The sequence below is a fragment of the Prionailurus bengalensis genome, chromosome A1, assembly GCF_016509475.1.
Source record: "Prionailurus bengalensis isolate Pbe53 chromosome A1, Fcat_Pben_1.1_paternal_pri, whole genome shotgun sequence".
Classification (NCBI taxonomy): domain Eukaryota; kingdom Metazoa; phylum Chordata; class Mammalia; order Carnivora; family Felidae; genus Prionailurus; species Prionailurus bengalensis.
In genome coordinates, this window is record NC_057343.1 from 178,788,800 (window position 1) to 178,806,893 (window position 18,094).

Sequence of the window (18,094 nt, forward strand, 5' to 3'; positions counted from 1 at the left end):
GTAAGGTAGAAAGGCTTCTCTCTGTGAATGAGGGCCAGTGAGCTATCTGATCCCAGAACGCTTGAGGATCTCAGTTTAAAGTCATGACAAAGCCAAAATTATTCTACACGGAGATTTTTTTTAAAATCAAATATAAATCTAGAAGAACTCCAATTATGAAAAGAGTAACTTTCATTCATCACTGAAAATTATGTTGATGATCTTTATCAGCTACAATTCAGAAAACAAGACTCTTTCCCTTCTTCCTTTGGGATTATACCACTCTTTTTTTCTCCTGGAGCTAGGAAAGAAAACGTCCTCCTTGCCAGTTCCTGGTTACCCATGTGGTAGCTTCTGCCTACTGGCTCCAGCCCACCCTTATGTTTGGAGTATAATATGAGGCAAGCAAGGTGGCCAGGGTGAAACTTTAAGGAGGCCCTTACTCTCAGAGTCCGACAAAGGCAGGACCATTCCAAGTTGGCTGACTTTTATTTGGGACTGATAAGTCCCTGGAGATCTTGGGCACTTCAAGGGGAGGGAGGTGTCCCAGAGGCAGATCGTGGGTTTCCTGCCCATTTATCATTTGAGGACTCCAGTTGCTTTTAATCCAAGTTGAAAAGTAAAGGACAAACCTCAAGTATGTGAACTCAATCATAACGACTACTCCAGGGACATTCGAATTGTGCCATATGTTCCACGATACAAACTCTAGGTGTGTAGATGGGGTTGGGAAGAAGCCAAGAGAGAGGGCAGTGACTTAACGGTGTTGTATGACTTTTGCAAAGAAACGGTCTACATCTTCCCGATAAGGTGCGCTTTCCTGACAGCGACTAACTTGACGAGTTCACTTGAAATTTTCCTGTGATGGTTTTGTAAAGCTGATTTTTCTTCTTTTTTGACCTTGCTTCTTCATTCAACAAGCATTCACTGGATGCCTTCTATGATCCCAGCAGGCAATGAGCATACAGAGAAAAATAAGATGTTCTTTATTCTCAGAAAGGTCTTCAAAACAGATCTTTATGAGCCAGGTCTGTAACAGGTGCATGTACAGGGATGGGTGAAGGTAAAGAACTGACTTTAAGGAAGTTCATCATGGCACTAATTTTGGTAATAAGACCCTTGAAATAATCTCAATGTCTAGCAGTCAGGACATGGTTGGGGATAATGTAAGTGTAAGGGGATAATATCAGTTAGTGTGATTGTATGGAAAACTATACAATTACAAGTTCTGTTTGTAACTAAAGGAAAATCTCCACCATCCCCCCAAATACACACACACACACACACACACACACTTCTTTTGTTTCTTACCGATCACATGCAGTAGTCTTAGATTGGCACCCCAGGGGTCAGTGCTGGCAGACATGTTACGTTATGCCTACATAGTGTTTAAATTTGGGTTTGTCTACATTTTTTAATGAAAGCATTCAAAATTTTCAGAAGATAAAATGGTTTTCTGGCTCCTTTTGAAGCATGAGAAGATGCGAGCCCCATTTCACACAGCAATGCTTGGCTGGAGCCGCGTGGTTGGCTCCCTCGGTAACGGGCTGACCAGCCTGACATTGTCCCCACTCACTTGCGTCTCGCAGCACAGAGGCTGGGGGTTACTGCTTATCATCCAACAACTGGCCTATTGTATCAGTGATGTCGTCTTTCTGACCACTGCATGCACTTGAAATTTGACCTCTTTGGAAAAGACAGAATTGTCTCTGAGGATGAATATCTGGTAGAGGCGTATTGTGTGTGTGTGTGTGTGTGTGTGTGTGTGTGTTAAAGAGAGAGAGAGATAGGGATGCCTGTGTGGCTCAGTCGGTTGAGCGTCCAACTTTGGCTCAGGCCATGATCTCACGGTTCGTGAGTTTGAGCCCCGCATTGGGCTCTGTGCTCACAGCTCGGAGCCTGGAGCCTGCTTCGAAATCTGTGTGTCCGTCTGTCTGTCTCTCTCTCTCTGCTCTCCCCCACTCACATTCTGTCTCTCTCTCAAAAATAAACATTAAAAAATATTTTTTTTAAAGAGAGAGAGAGAGAGAGACAAAGAGAGAGATCCAACAGCTGGCCTATGAATGAGCATTAGAAAAAGAATCATGTCAGGGGGCCCAAGTCCTTCTGATCAAGGCCCCCCTCCCAAAAAAAAAGAAAAAGAATCATGTCTACAACTCATAGTAGTGAAGAAATCTTAGAAGAGTAAGGTTTGGGGATGCCTGGGTGGCTCAGTTGGTTGAGCGTTTGACTCTTGATTTTGGCTCAGGTCATGATCTCACGGTTCGTGAGATCGAGCCCCACAGTGGGCTCTGTGCTGACAATGCAGAGCCTGCTGGGGATTCTCTCTTTCTCTCTCTCTCTGCCCCTCCCTGATTCATGCTCTATCTCTCTCAAAATAAATAAAAACATTAGAAGAAGAAGGAGGAGGAGGAAGAGTAGGAGGGGTAGGGGGCGGAGGAGGAGGGGGAGGGGGAGGAGGAGGAGGGGAGAAGGGGGAGGGGAAGGAGGGGGAGGAGGAGGGGGAGGAGGAGGGGGAGGAGGGGGAGGGGGAGGGGGAGGGGGAAGAGGGGGAGGAGAGTAAGGCATGGTGGACCGACACCACCCCCTGAGTGGTTGTACAGAACACAGCATATCAAAGCCATACCCTCTCTTGTTCAGTGGGCCTTGGGGCCAGCCAGCATGGCACTACTTCATGCCTGGGCAGATTAGACCTGCAGGAATGCCTCACTGCCTAGAATAGGGATGGGCCCTGGCACAAGACCAACACCTATGGGTCAGGAAAGCAATTTTCCAAAATCCAGGTGACATTTTGAATGGACAGGAGCAAAGAAGGAAGCCCTTTTAGAAAGATCAGCACCCTCTGGGGTGCCTGGGTGGATCAGTCGGTGAAGCATCCGGCTCTTGATTTTGGCTCAGGTCATGATCTCACAGTTCGTGAGTTCGAGCCCTGCAGCGGGCTCTGTGCTGACAGCTCAGAGCCTGGAGCCTGCTTCCGGCAACTAACTAGGCAAGCCTAGCCAGACTCGTCTGCAAGGCAAAGGACACACATCTTGTTCCCACTTAGGCAGACAAACTAGGAGGGCAAAGAGGGCCAGCTGGAGCGGTACTACCTGAATTGTTCTGAGGCTCCAGACATAGCAATGACAATGATGATGGTGTGACCCAAGTTCCACCGTGTCGTCCCTGGATCTGAAACTCAGGGGAAGCTAGAGCTGTTGGGGCAGGGCGTGGGCACACTCCTGGAGCCATGTGTGTGAGTGTGTGTGTGTGTGTGTGTGTGTGCAGGTGTGCACCTGTATACCTCACTCAGTGTTGCCCAGGACGGCACCACACTCCAAGCACTGCGCTTTTGGAAATGAAGAGTCTGTCTTTCAACAAATGCTTATTGACTTGAGTCCCCACTATGTGCCAAACACTCTTGAGGCACTAGGAATACAGCAGTGAGGCAGCAGTCAAGTGCCACACAGACCCTCATTCTAGTGGGGAGAGACAATAAACAAGTAAACCATTGAGTAAATGAGAAAAGATATCAGGTGGTGAGAAAATCAAGCCAGGTAATATGGTACCTAGTGGAAAGAGTGGGAGCCAGTGAAGACTAAAGGGTCAGGACAGGCTGATCCTGACAATAATAAGCTAAGCTCCAAGCAGAGATACGTGCTACCACGGGGGAACTTAGGGTGTCTGGGGACCAGCAGGGGACCCAAGTGGTGGAGCAGTACGTGAGGCATAGAGTCCAGGAGATGAGATTAGAGGGGGAGGTAGGAGCCAGGCCGGGGAAGCCTTGCAGGCCCTCGTGAAAAGTTCCAACTTCATTCTCAGGGCTATGGGAAGCCATTGAGCAAACGGGGAAGTTCCATGATCACAGTTACTTTTCTTAAACTCCCTCTGGCTGTTCCATGGCACGTGGGTCACAGAAGGCACGAGTAGAAACAGGAAGGACCAGGGTGGGGACCAGCATCAGAGGTCCAGGCAGCAAAGATGGTGGGCAGAGGCCAGCCTCATTTCTTAGCTCAGCCCCAGGCTCCGTGGGTCACCCCTCTTTGCACCTCTTGTGATGAATGGCACAGCACTGGGCGCATACTCAGTAATCCTGGGACTCAGAATGCTGAGCTTTGGAGTCAGACACTGGCCAGCGGCCCTCTGGCCTTGGGTGAATCATTCACCTTCTCTGAGCCTCTGCTTTCTCAACTGTGACATGAAGGTTACAAGCTTTCCTTAGAGCATGGCTGCAGCCACAGTACCCTATATGGGGCCATGTCCCTGTTCTCCCTGCCTAGTCTGGGGCCCCACCTGGGGAGCTACATAGAAAACCTGGGTCTGTGTCCCTGGGAGAGTCTAAGGAGGAGCTAGACTACTGAGCCCAACTCTAGGGTCCACTGGATCATCCAGGATGAAATCCATTGTCCCTTTTGGTCACCTTGGCCTTACCAGATCCCTCTGTCTCAATGGGGAAAGGAAAAGAAACAGGCCGGGCCAGGGCGGGAGCCAGCCCCTCTCTGAGAGACAGGGAAGGGGCCGGGTGGGGGAAGGTGGAGAATGTGACTCACTTGGTCAGCCACAGAGGATCCCAGGAGGAGATGTTCAGGAAGTGGACCCACCCTCCTGTTGTTTCAGTGAGGACATCTAGCCCAGTCCTGCTCACATCCCAAACTCCCATACAACAGGGAGGAGGAGGAGTTGAGCAAAGGGAATGGGGTCAATGGAAGGTTAAATAAGAACATACAGGGTCTTAGGAGGGTTAGGTTAGGCAATTCATCAGGTGTTGATGGACTTGTGAAGAGTCAGCCATCAGGGATCAGTGGGGGGGTTCTTGGGGTAAGTGGGGAGTAAACAATCAGTGGAAGCCTTGGGGTGGTTGGAGAGGTCACTCAGAGGGCTGGGGTGATCAGCAGAGAAGCAGACGCCCCTCAGCACTCATTATGTCCTTGCACGTTGACCCAAAGGACACCCCCTGGAAGGCTTCCTATAAAGCCAGAGTACTGGGGAGTTAATACCTGTGGCAAGACCCCTCATCCAGTGGCTCCTGCCCCTCTGGTGGGCTGGGGCAGGTGTTCTACAGCATCTGGCAAGCTGGACCCTCAGTTGCCTGCATTGGTAACTGCACCCAATATTGACCTCCTGCCCTTGCCTGTCTCATGATCCCAATCTACTTGCCAGTACTTTCTGGAACCACCTTCCAAATAAACTACTTAGACTCATACCCCCATTTCAAAGTCTATAGTGAGGGAGCCGAACAAAGAAAAGAGAGCATACAGAGGGGGTAGTTCTATAAAGTTGCAGGAGATCAGTGAGGGAGAGTGGCCAAGGTAGGAGGGAATAAATACTGGGAGGTGGGGGTCAGCCTTTGTGCTGGGGCTGATGCCATGACATGACCCCGGTACTGCGGTGGGGCTGTATGGGCCAAGCCTTGCTCTTATCCCTCTCTTTACTCCTCTGTAGGGTGGAGCTCATCACCTGGGGGTGAGTGAGGATGAGAGGCCTGTGCTCAGGCCGTGCAGAGAGATCTCTTCCAGGACTAGAGTCATAGGGAGACCCCCAGGCCCAAGCCCCTTGCACCTCCCAACTTACAAGGCCCGGTTGGAGGAGTCTCGGAATTCCCCCTTAGTTTTCCAGACACTTTGGGTCTGGATGAGGGCCCCAAGTACCAAAGCCTTTGAACTGGGTTTAGTGGGTACTCAGCAGAGGGTTCAGGAGAGCAGTAACTTTGCTGAGGGAGGCTGGACACTGCACTCAGGCAGAGAATGTCCAAGAAAATCCATTCCTTCCACGTGAAGGTACCAAGACTTCCTTTCTGCATGTCTCCCTTCTCAAATTCATTGATTCAGCAGATACTGATTGAGCATCTTTGGGGCACCCTCGATGTCAGGAGGGTCGTGCAGAGGACAAGGTAGGCATGACCCTCACCTTCACTGGCCTTTCAGTTACAGAAATAAACTAGACTAGAAACAAGACAATAGGCGAGATACTTTTTAAGGTACAAACTTGCAACACGTAGTAAATACGCCCTAGAAATCTGACGCACAGTAGAGCGAATACAGATAACAGTATTGCATTACAGCTGTCAAACTTGCAAAGAGACTAGATCCTAATTATCCCAACCACGAAAAAGAAATAATAATTATGTAATGTGAGAGAGGTGCAAATTATCACTACAGTGGCAAACATATCACAACATAGAAATGCATCAAATCAATATGTTGTGCACTGTAAATGTGCACAATATTATATGTCAAATATATTTCAGTTAAAAGAAAAAAAAGACAAACTAACAAATTGCAAATTGAGAAAATTACTATGAGAGAAACCAGATAACCGTTAGGAGTTAAAAGGGAAGCTCACTTTGAGTTTCTCTGATGTCCCTGGGATACCCGAGCTGAGACTCAAGGGAGAAGGAACAAGCTGCAGAAACACAGTCTCCACAGAGAAGGCCCCTGTGCCCAGGGGTAATGGATTCAGTGGACACACACTGAGCTGTCCCTGAGCCAGGCACGACTGCATGGAGAGACTCCTTTAATCCTCATCACTCGAAGGGTGCCTGGGTGGCTCAGTGGGTTAAGCGTCCAACTTCAGCTCAGGTCATGATCTCACAGTCTGTGAGTTTGAGCTCCGTGTCAAGCTCTGTGTTGACAGCTCAGAGCCTGGAGTCTGCTTCAGATTCTGTGTCTCCCTCTCTCTCTGCCCCTCCCCTGCTCATGCTCTGTCTCTCTCTGTCTCAAAAAGAAATAAAAACATTTTAAAAAACTAAAAAAAAATCCTCATCCCTCGGGAAGGAACATGTTAGGATTCTCTTTCACAGATGAGGAAACGGAGGCTCAGAGAGGACATGTTGCCCAAGGCCAACACAGCCAGTGAGTGGGGATGTAGGATTCCTATCCTGATACACCTGGGTCCTGCCTTGAGGTCTTTGCCCGTGCCATTCTCTGAACAACATTCTACACCCTTCCTTCTCAGGTCCTGGCTAAATGCCACTCTCCCACCTCAGAAATCACCTCTTCCAGGAAGCCTTCCCTAACTGGCCACACCTGGGTTAAGGTCCTTTTCTGCATTTCCACAGGCCGCTTGAAGACCAGCAACCGCATAGTGTTAAAATCATCTCTAGTTCTGGGAATGTCTTTTCTTCATGCCATTCCTGTGGTTCCGGCAGAATCCGCCAGGCTAGTAAATTGCCCCTCCCCTGGCCACTATTGATTGGTCGAGGGGCAAACACCTGATACAAGCTAAGCCAGTTAGAAACCTTCCCTGGGACCTTGAAATTGGAAGCGAGAAAGAGGAGTCCTCTCTGTGCAGGTGTCAGAGCTGAAAGCCTATGAAGCACTTCCTGGGTTTCCCACCCCAGGCTCAGGCTATGACTCCAGCCCATCCCTGGCGTGAATTCAGCCCTTGAAGGCCAGACCGCCCACAGTAGCCCTCTCATTTCTGTTACTCATAACTGAAAGACTCCAAATACAAGGTGCTTAGTAAACATTTATTAAATGAACGAGTTTCAATGAGTCCTTCCTTGGTGGTATGTTAATTTGGAAAAAAAAAAAATAATAACAATAAAGCTGTTTTTGTCCGAGACTGAAAAACCCAGCTGGCAGGCTCCCTGGGTCCAGAAAGGAGGAAGATGACAGCCCAAGCCCCAGCAAGAGGCCCCATTGCATGGGCTGGGGCTGGGGGAGGGGGAGAGGGTGGGGAACAAGCACATCTTCCTAGGCTGTCCTCCCTCTCTGGGGAGTCACCCTCAGACAGAAGGTCACAGGTCTGAAATGGGTCCCTCCCAGTGACCTGGCCAGGCCTTGGGTGTGAGCTGGAGGAAGAGGCATGAGTTTGTCTGGGAGCCAGAGGTCACCAGTCAGAGCGGATGCTTTGAATTTAGACCCGGGTTTATGAGCCGCAGCGGCCGCCAGCAGAGGACAGGGCCCAGCCCTTCCCAGGCCAGGGGCCGCGGGGAGGAAGGCACTTTTAATGGAGTGCCTGTTTCTCCCAAATATTACGCTAGGCAAGGAGTTTGGACTAAAATGAAAGCAGAGGGTCTAATTTTAGACAGTACCTATGAATGAAACTTGACCCAAGCTGGGGAGAAAATACCTTCCACGAGCCCGTGCCAGGACCAGTGTGTGTGATTTTCTGCTAAATTAGGCAGCTCCTGCAAACAGGTTACTGCGGGGACTCGGGACTCAGGCTTTTTCCCCTCTTCTCTCCACAAAGTTAGTCAGACTCTTTATTTCTAAATATACATCCCCTCCTCCCCTTTGCCTCCTTCTTTTACGAAAGCTCCTGGTCACTGCGTCCCTGGATGTTCTGGCTACTTAACTGTTCGTTCTTCCTCTTTCTTCTGCCCTGCCCTTCGCTGTGTGACCCTACCTAGGACTAAGGACTCCAGACATTAGGTCAGGCAACATGGGACTCCAGAGCCCTGGGGGCCACACTACCAGAGCCCACAGTCAGCTTGGCTGGGGTCCGATGGAAGCCAGACCCAGACCGCGGACTCCACGAAGGCAAGGTTCACATCTGTCCTGTGTCCCGCTGCCTCCTAAGGGCCTGGCACTTGGCCTGCCGAGGATCTAGCTTCAGTCAACGCTATGGGAAGGATACCTGCCTTCTTGACTGCTGTATGTGAGCTCGGTCGAATAGAGCATGAGCCATCCTTTCTTTGCTTTTTTTTTTTTTTTTCCTTTCAAATGATTTGACAGTGTTGCCCAAGAGCAAAAGAAGAGTTTGAACCACCACCGCCACAGATATGACAGTGGCAGATAGAGAAATGGCCGCCCCCAGATGCTAACAGGCTAGGGCTCCTATTCCGGCCGTGTCTCTTCTGGCCTGCTGTCTTCAGTAGACCATCTGTAAAATGGGGACTGCAATCTTGACTTTTCCAAGTGGCCTGACCGGTGATTCTCCCCAGGACATTCCTCCACCTCTCTTCCCCGCTCCAGCGCCAACCAGGGGCCAGGCCAGACTTGGGGGCGAAGGCGGAATCACGTCAGCCAAGCAGGACAGAGTCTGGAACGCAGCTCAGTTCCCAGTCTGGGGTGCGGCCCTGGCCCAGCTAAGGATCCGGTGCATCTGTAGCCGGGCTCTGTGGCTTTGGAGTGAAGGTCCATAGAGCATCCAAAGCATCCCTGAAAACTAAGCAAGCCTGGGGTGGGGACGGTGTCTCAGTGGTGACACCGGTCATGGAGATGGGCTGGGGCAATGTGGGCGCCCTCCCCAGCAAGCCCTGACCATTTGCTTGTCGTATGTCAAATGACTCAGCCATTTGGGACCCATTTTCCCTTCTCTAGAAACCTTCCCAGCAATGTTCCTGGGGAGGGGAGAAGAAACTTCCCTAGATGTGTTTATCTCTGAGCGTTTTGGACTCACCAGCCTCCACGGTTGTGTAAGCCACATTGTCTTCCTTAAAAGAAATACCTCTCTCCCTGGAGAACCCTGACTCATACAGTAGGAATACATCGATTCCTTTACCAACCCACAGCTTCCATAGAGCCGAACTTTCTTGTCCAGCCACAGCACAGGGGGTGCCTCCTGGCCAATGCACAACAATCCGTGTGGCCCTGCCTTCCTCCCCAAAGCCCTACCTCACTTCCTACAAGAGTTTGCTTCTGTAAAACTGGGTGTACATCTGGGTTTTCTTTGTGTAAACTGAAATCTCTTAAGTAAACTCAGAGTATCAGGGAGAATGCTTTCAGCAACAAAACCCCAAAACCCCAACTCATAAACCATAAGTAAATATTTAGCTCATGTATTAGAAAGCCCAGGTGCAGGGCAGGCTCCGAGACAGGCTAAGTCAGCTCAGGATTACCATCAACGCTGGGTTCATTCCAGGCATCTTCCATGTCTCAGTCTTGGTAGCCCTCAGCCTGGTGGTAACACGGCCACAGTGGTTTCAGCCTCTCCACCAGACACTACCACATGAGGGGAGAGTGGGAGACCCTGGTCTTCTGTGGCTCTCACTTAGAGGGGAGAAAAGTCCTCCTGAAAGCCCACAGCAGATTCCCCATACATCTCATGGGGCCACATGGCCCCTCCTGAAGCAACACTAGTAAGGCAGGTGCAATCATATTAATAGCCAGGCTAACCACTTTGGATGCACTGGATGTTACAATGAATAGGGGGAACAATTTAATCATCCCCCACACTTGGGGTATCCTCTCTTAAAAGAATCCCTGTGCATTATACAGCATTGTGAGAAAGGTTCCGTTAGAGACATGGGTTCAGACAAGGCTGGTTATTGCACATGCTAACAATTATTTCGAATTGCATTCTACTATTTTGTGCCCCTCCAAGTATTTCTAGAGGCCATAAATACCACCGCCAACATGTCACTCTCTTCCAGTGTGGCTTTCTCCAGTCTGGAGTAAGAGATGTCACCACACACAATAAGGATCAGGAATAAAGTGACAACAGCATGCCTGGCACAGCATGTACAATATGTCATTTAATTCCCTCGGGAGCGGTAGAAAGTAGCTGCCATGATCCCTTATGTCAGTTAGGGATGCTTCGGGTGCAAGTAGCAGAACATCCAAAGACTGACAAAAGGCCTGACTCTCTCCCGTAATGAGGAGTCCCACATTTGATGCCACAGTTCAGCATTGTCATCAGGAGCTTTCTATCCTTCCCCTGTTCACTCCAGTGCACAAACTTTTATTTATGGGGTCATCATCTCATGGTTGTAAAATGATTGCTTCAGCTACAACTATCACATTGTTGCACAAAGGAATTCAAGGCAGAGAGGAAAAGGAGGCAAATGTTTGGCATAAACCTCCAACCAGACTTCCTATTGGTCTGGACTAGGTCACATGCCAACTCCTCAGCCAATCACTGGTTTAGACCAAAAACAATGCACCTCCATGGTAAGCACATTACCACCTGGATGAACCCTTTCTAGCAAGGAAAATGGGGTCATAGGTATTCGGTGGGCTACTAAGTGTCTGGCACATGCCTGTTCTACAAATAATGAAACAGAGTCTTGAAGGGAGTAAGTGAAATGCCAAAGTCCATCCAGCAGCAAGAGGCAGAAAGTAGGATTCAAACTCAAGTTGAGATATTCCATGTCAAGCATCTTAAGCATCTTTCCATTGTGCCATGAGAGCAGGAGAGGATATATATCCTGAAGCTCTTGTTTATTCACATTCCTGAACCTTCCATTGGCCAATTATACACTCCCTGCTGACTCTACTTGGTCACCCCAAGTATGAACAGGACCCCACACTCACTGACCACATGGCCCCATCGCTGTTGCAGCCAACCCAACAAGGACTTCCAGTGTGCTATTTGGGGGTATCTAGAAACAACTCTGCTGCTTTCCAAGTGTAGTCATTAACACCCAGCTGTTAAAGGCTATGGCTCTCTATTTGCACGGAGACATTTTTATGACCTCCAGTGAACATGAGAGAATGGCAACCAGAACAATTTATAGATTTCATCCTAGGGCCTGTGATGATATAAATGTTTAATGCTTTTTCCAGGTATGGATTGGGGGAAGCTGTATGCATAAACCTTGAATTTACAAAGGCCTGACACAGAAGGGTAGAGGTCACAGGAAAACATGGCAGACAAAATTTTGCCTGGGGAATCATGACACCTGCTTCCAGTCCCATCCCGGATGCTGATCAGCTGGGGCACCCTGAGCTGGCTTCCTCTTTCTTCTCTCTGGCTGCTCCCTCTCACCTTCCTTGCTTTTGACCACAACTATCCTGGAGGAAAAGAACTAATTCTTATTCATCTTTGTTTACTTTTTAATGTCTAACATCCGGCACATAAGTATCCATGAATCAATGAACGAATGTGTAAATAAATGAAACACATAGATGTCTCTCTTCCTTGAGGGAGAAGTAGTATCTGATTTCTCTGTTCTTATCTGCAACAGAGAGGAGCTCAACCAGGTTGAATGAGTGAGTGAAATGTTTCAAACCTGAGGCTGAGTCTACTTCCTCCACTTGGCCGAGGAGCTGGCCCCTGTACTTGCTGGTTCTTCTGCCTAGATAGAACTTTCCTCCCCTGACTCATTCAGATCTCAGCTCAAATATCCCTTCTCAGGGAGGCTGTATCTGATCACCCTGACCCCGCCTTCAGTACCTCTTTATGCTTCATCACAGCTCCTTGTTCGTTTTCCTTCCTAGTACTTTTATCAATAGGCAATAATTGTCTTTGCTTATGGTCTGCCTCCCCCGACAACAATAGGAGCTCCTTGAAAGCAAGGCCTTGTCGGTCTCCTTCGCTCCGGTGTCCCCATTAGAATGTCTAGGACATAGTGGAAGTTCAATAAGCATTTACTGAGTGAATGGATAAATGAATATGGCTCCCAACTTTTTGTAAAGCTTCCCAGTGGCCCCTCCCCAGAGCCAGAGGCTCTTTCTTGTGCATCCAAATCCCTTCAGGGCCTCTTCCAATATAAAGTATCTTAAAAGTCTTTCCAGCCTTGGTGTCATAACTCCACACCATCTTGGCCTCTTACCCCCCTGATCATGCTTTCCATCCTTCTCCTACCCCAGAGCCCTATCCTTCAACCTCTCAATTACTGGACCTTTAATTATGCTGCAACCACACGGTGGAATATTATACAGCTATTAAAAAGGATAGTAAAGAAGTGCCTATATTGACAAGGAACGTCACTCACAACATAGTGCTAACCACATTATGACATTTTATAAAAGTAGTCTGGTTCATGTCTAACTACCTTTATGATGTAAGCAGTTAGATCGCGCTTCCCATAATCTCTCTTTGTAAGTGTATGTGCATGCCATGCATGGAAACAATCAGATCATGTGACAAAATGTTACCAGTGATAACATCTGCCTATTTCCCTTCTTGATGTTGTCCTCTGTTTTGTCATGATGTTTCCGTATCCCTTGTATAATTTCTAAAAAATATTAAGGTGAACCATACAAAATCTTCCATTTCATATGATTAGATGAGATAAATAAACTAGAAGATCAACGATCATTTAGGTAGGGTTAGCGGTGAGGAGGCGTTAGAGAGAATATAAAGACTAAGAGACCCAAGACGGCATGCTGAGTGAAACTGCCATTAGGGAACAATCCCACCAGTGGGACCAGGTTTAGGGAAAAAGAAATGATGCAGGTCTTTTAAAGCCAAAAGACTGTGAGCCACCTATGTCCTGTATTAGGACACTACAGTCTCTGGTTACTGCTAATCTACAGGTGACACCTAGGATTATTGATTGGGTAAGCAATGGGACAACTGGAGGTGATTTCTGTTGTGTCTGTGGTTTTCAGCGTCCCCTGCCTGGGCTCCATAAGTAGAGTGCTCAATTTGGGAATGATGGTGCCCACTTACCACTTGAGCAGAAGTCATCTCGACCCCATTGTCAGTAGCCTGGGAGACTAAGTCAAGATTCACCAAAGGAAAGAGAAGAAGAGAGAGGAAAGGGAAGGAAGAAAGGATATTGTGTTTTCCAAGCACAAAGGTCAATGGCAGGTGCTTTCTCTAGCATGCTAAAGCTTTTCACACCATAGTTTCTGGAGGCGGGAGTGACGCCATACGTCTATGGCAATCATTTGAGAGAACTGAATGATCCCTACGAAAGGAAAATCCCTGATTTAGACATTCCAAAGAGCCTTTTGTGAAGCTAGCTACAGAGCAAAGACCCTGATGTGCTTTGGCATTTGTCGGTAGGGTTTGTCACAGATAAGCCCCCAGTCAGAAGTGGGAAGCAAAGGGTAAAGAAGATGGCAAGAGGGTGGAGTCTCCCAGGCATTGGTGGTTCTGGAAAGAGTCAAAACCAGCCTCAGTCACTGCACCCAAACCACACCCCAAGATGCTCTGAACAGTTAGTGCAGACATTCACCCTCAGGGCAAGAAGGGACTCCACCCAGCCTCTGGAAAGCAAAGACAGCATAAGCTAAGGTGCATTTGAGAAAATGACAGGGGAAGCAAATGTAATATACCTGCATATTAAAATGAAAAAGAAAAAAAGAAGGCCAAAATGAAAATGGCAAGACCCAAAATTTGAAGAAAAAATTTGTCAACCAAAAATGACAAAGAGCTAAAAGAAGCATTAGTATTTCAGTTGTTTTAAAAAAAGAAAAATAGGGAGAGAGAGAATTCAGCTTCAATAGAAATCAAAGAAATGCAAATTCAAACAAGAAAATGTCAATTCTCTGTTGTCAAATTACTAACATTTTTAAAGGTTAAAAGGATATAAGACCACATGCTAATGGGGATAGGTAATATGGGCACTCGATATTCGGGTGTAGATATGTGAATTTATGTATATAAATCTATATATTATATTAACAGTATATAACAGAAGTTTAAGAGTATTCAAGACCTTTGGCTCAGTCATTCTAATTCTGAGCATCTATCTTAGGAAAACAATCCTTTAAAAAATCATCAAACTTTAATTATTGATAATAGTTTAAAAGTGGAAACAGCACGGGGTGTTGTATGGAAACCAATTTGACAATAAATTTCATATATTGAAAAAAATAAAAATAAAAAAATAAAAGTGGAGACAACTGAAATCTTCAATAATAGCCACTTAAAATGCTATCATAAAGATTTACAATGATATATTTATAAATATAAATGTATTTATACATTTATAGCTGGACATATAGCAGAATCCAAATTTGTAAAAATAAAAATTAAACGGAGTAAAAACGACGACAAAGAAATAACCGCCCAACATATATAAATTGATAGGAGGTCATTGAAACTGTCAGTGATGGGGCGGGGGGGTTCTTATTTATCTTATTATTCAAGGATTCTTTAGTACTTTATGATGAAAAAAAAGTCAGCTATAGTTTTTGACAAGCAGAAACTTAAACAGATGAGTGGCAAATACTCTGCAATTTCTGTATCACAAGTAATAAAAGGGCATGACATCAGGCACACCCCTGACATACTGTCACATCTTGTCTTCTGTCCCCTAAAGGTACTCCTGCTTCATGCCATTAGAACAGAAGTGAGGTTGGTTCCGATTTGCTTAACAAACTCACATAGTGCACAAATATCAGCAAACCCAAAGAGACGAAAAGAAGGCAAGAATACACAAAGGGGATAATTCTCATGAGACCTATAGGAAGCTCATCAACTTGATAGTTAGAGAAATGCAAACTTGATAGTTAGAGAAATGCAAAAATAAGGTAGAAGCACTCTTCCTGACCTGGTCTTAAAAGAAAAGAATTCTAGATACGTTGAAAAGTGGGCAGACTAGAAAAAGACACCTTAAAGCAGACTGGAAAAAAAAAATTCTCAAAGGGGATTGAAATTCTTATCTCAAAAGAAATATGAATTTGAAATGTGTAATCCTGTCTCAAAAGAAAGGTAAATGTGCATACAATTCATGAATTTGGTGATAGGCAAATGGAAGCTGGTGTTTCCAGGGGAATGAGATCCAGCTTCTTTTTCTTGTTAAGTTTTATTTATTTTGCAAGAGAGAAAGAGAGAGAGAGAGAGAGTGCGAGTGGGGGAGGGGCAGAAAGAGAGGGAGAGAGAGAGAATCCCAAGCTGGCTCTGCACTCCCGGTTGCAGAGTCCAATGCAGGGCTTGAACTCATGACCTGTGAGATTATGACCCGAGCTGAAACCAAGGGTCTGATGCTTAACTGATTCAGTCACGTGGGCGCACCCAGCTTCTGGAGTTTAAGTCTCCACTCCTTCACTTGATGGCTGGGTCCACTTTGGAAGTTACTTCATCACTTCCTGGAGGCTTGGTCTTCTAGTCTGTAAAATGGGAAAGGCATGCCCCCTTTCTGGGTTGCAAGAGCCACTGCTCATTATCGCTGATTTATTAAGCACTCACTCTCTGCCGGCAATGTGCTTCACATGCATTATGGTAATTCATCAATAATAAGATAACAGATGCCGAGGGCGTATGGGTTCTATGAGTTCTGTTTATACTTCTTGGTGAATTGGTTTTAAATAAACAGACTGCACCCTGAATGCTCAACCACAACACAAGAATCTGACACGGTCAATTGGTCCAGCTCCCTGCACTCTGACAAGTGTGGAGTTCTCCAACGTTGTCTAATGTGCCTTCCTTCGATCAGGAATTTATTGAGCACCTACTGTGTGCCAGACAGGATATTGTGAAGTGGAGACATAACCATAGGCAGCGGCGGGCTTTGTGCTCCCAGTGTTTATAGTCTGGTGAGGGAGACAGACCAGGAAACAGGTCTTTGCAACAGGCTGACGTGTGAACTGTAACAAGCCCCAGCTTCACCATTGATTTACCCACATGACCTTGGACAAGTTACTCCACTTCTCTGTACCTCCGTTCTCTCACCTGTAAAGTGGACAACAAGAATTCCTACTTCAGAGGGTATTCGAGAGGCTGAAATGGAGTCATACGTATAGAGCACTTAGAATAATGCTCGGTGCCTATGAGAGCTTTGTGCTGGCTATCAGTATTAGTCTGGATGAGGGATAGCAGCAGTAAGTAGTGGTAGTGATATTAATACAAGCAAAGCCCTGGGGATACAGGACAAAGACACTTAATCCAGCCTGGAGGTGCAAGTGGGCGGGAAAGACTTCCTGGAGGAAGTGGCATTTAAGCTGAGCCCTGAAGAATGACTAGCGGTTCACTTGGTAGAGGCAATGGTGGAAACATAATCCAGGAAGAGGGAGCCAGGTGTGCAAAGGCCCGGAGCTGAGAGAAAGCAGAAGGCACGCGGCTAACTTGGGGCTGTCACACGTGGCTGACGCACAGAGGTGGCGGGGGATGTGGTAAGAGAGTCCAGGGCAGAAAGGGCAGAGCCTGCAAGGCCCGTGAGCCAACATGGGTAGTTTGGACTCCACAGTGAAGTCACCGCGGGCTTTCAGTGGGGAAGTTACATGAGCAGCTTTGGGTTTGAGAAAGCCCTTTCTCCTGGGCATGTGGGGAAGGACTGAAGGCAGGTTGGCTGCGGGCAGGGAGTTCAGGAAGAGGCAGCTGCCACCATGCAGGGGAGGGAGGGTGACGACCCAAACCAGGCCTCGGCAACAAAGTGAGGAGGAAGGGGCACATCTGAGAAGATTCTTCAGGCTGACGAGGGCCAATGAGCAGAACTTCACGTCTGATGGGATGAAGAGGAGAAGCCAGCCAGGGGCAAGCAGGCTCCTGGCTTGAGTGACAAGGACTTTGGTTTTAAGATCTGTTTTTAACTTCTCGTGTTTCCAGTCTGTCTTCATAACAAGATAATGAGGTTCTTGGAGGGCAGGGTTGTTTTAAGCATCTGTGAATCCCCAACGCCTGGTACACAGTGGGCGCTCAATGAATGTCTCCTTGATTCTGGCCCCTCCCAGCCACTGGCTGTTCCACTGCACTGAGCCCCTGCCAAGGCCTTTACCACGGAAAACCAAACCGCAGTGGGTTTCCAGAAATGTGGAAAACATCCCCTCAGGAATCCAGACGTCCCCACGGCTCTCCTGTGCAGCGGAGAGGTGGCAGGAGGAAGAAGCCAGGCTGGTGAGGAAGGCTCGGGCCTAGAGGCCACCACTGTCCAGGAGAGCCATAAGTGGTCCGTGGGGAATGCTTGAAAGAGAGGTTGGGCAGGGGAAGGGGAGACCTAGAATGCAGGTCTGTGAAGGGTCCGTGCACAGGCTGCTGGCAGGGGCCACCGGGTAAGGCCAGGACAGGCAGTAAAACCCCCCAGCCCCTACCCTCAACACACACACACACACACACACACACACACACACACACGCCGCCACAAGTTATGGAGCATCTGTGGGGTGCCCAGCGCGGGCCAGGCATCCTGAACACACTGTGTCCCGTGATGCTTACAGCCCTGAGACGCGGAGATGATGGACAGATAAGGAAACTGAGGCCCATGTGATCCTAAAACCACCAGTCCAAAAGGCCAAAGCATGAAGCTGGTGGCCCCTGAGGTCAGCTCAGCATGCAGATATGTTTTGTTTGGACCCAACATTGCTTTAAAAAGTGGGAAATTTCACATAAAAATCCAGATTTCCGGCTTCTCTTTAGAAACCAGGTTTGGCAACCCTGGGCCCACCTTTCCTCTGGGCCACAGCTGACTAGGCTTGTGCCCTCCACGCCCTGCCCCCAGCCCACATCCCTCACTGACGTCCACTGCCTGGCCCCTGAAAGCATTCGATTTGGACTTTGGCAGGCCCAGGAGCTCTCTCTCAGGAGACAGACCCAAATCATAATGTGAAGATTCCAAGCCCTTTTCTCAGCATCCTTCCGC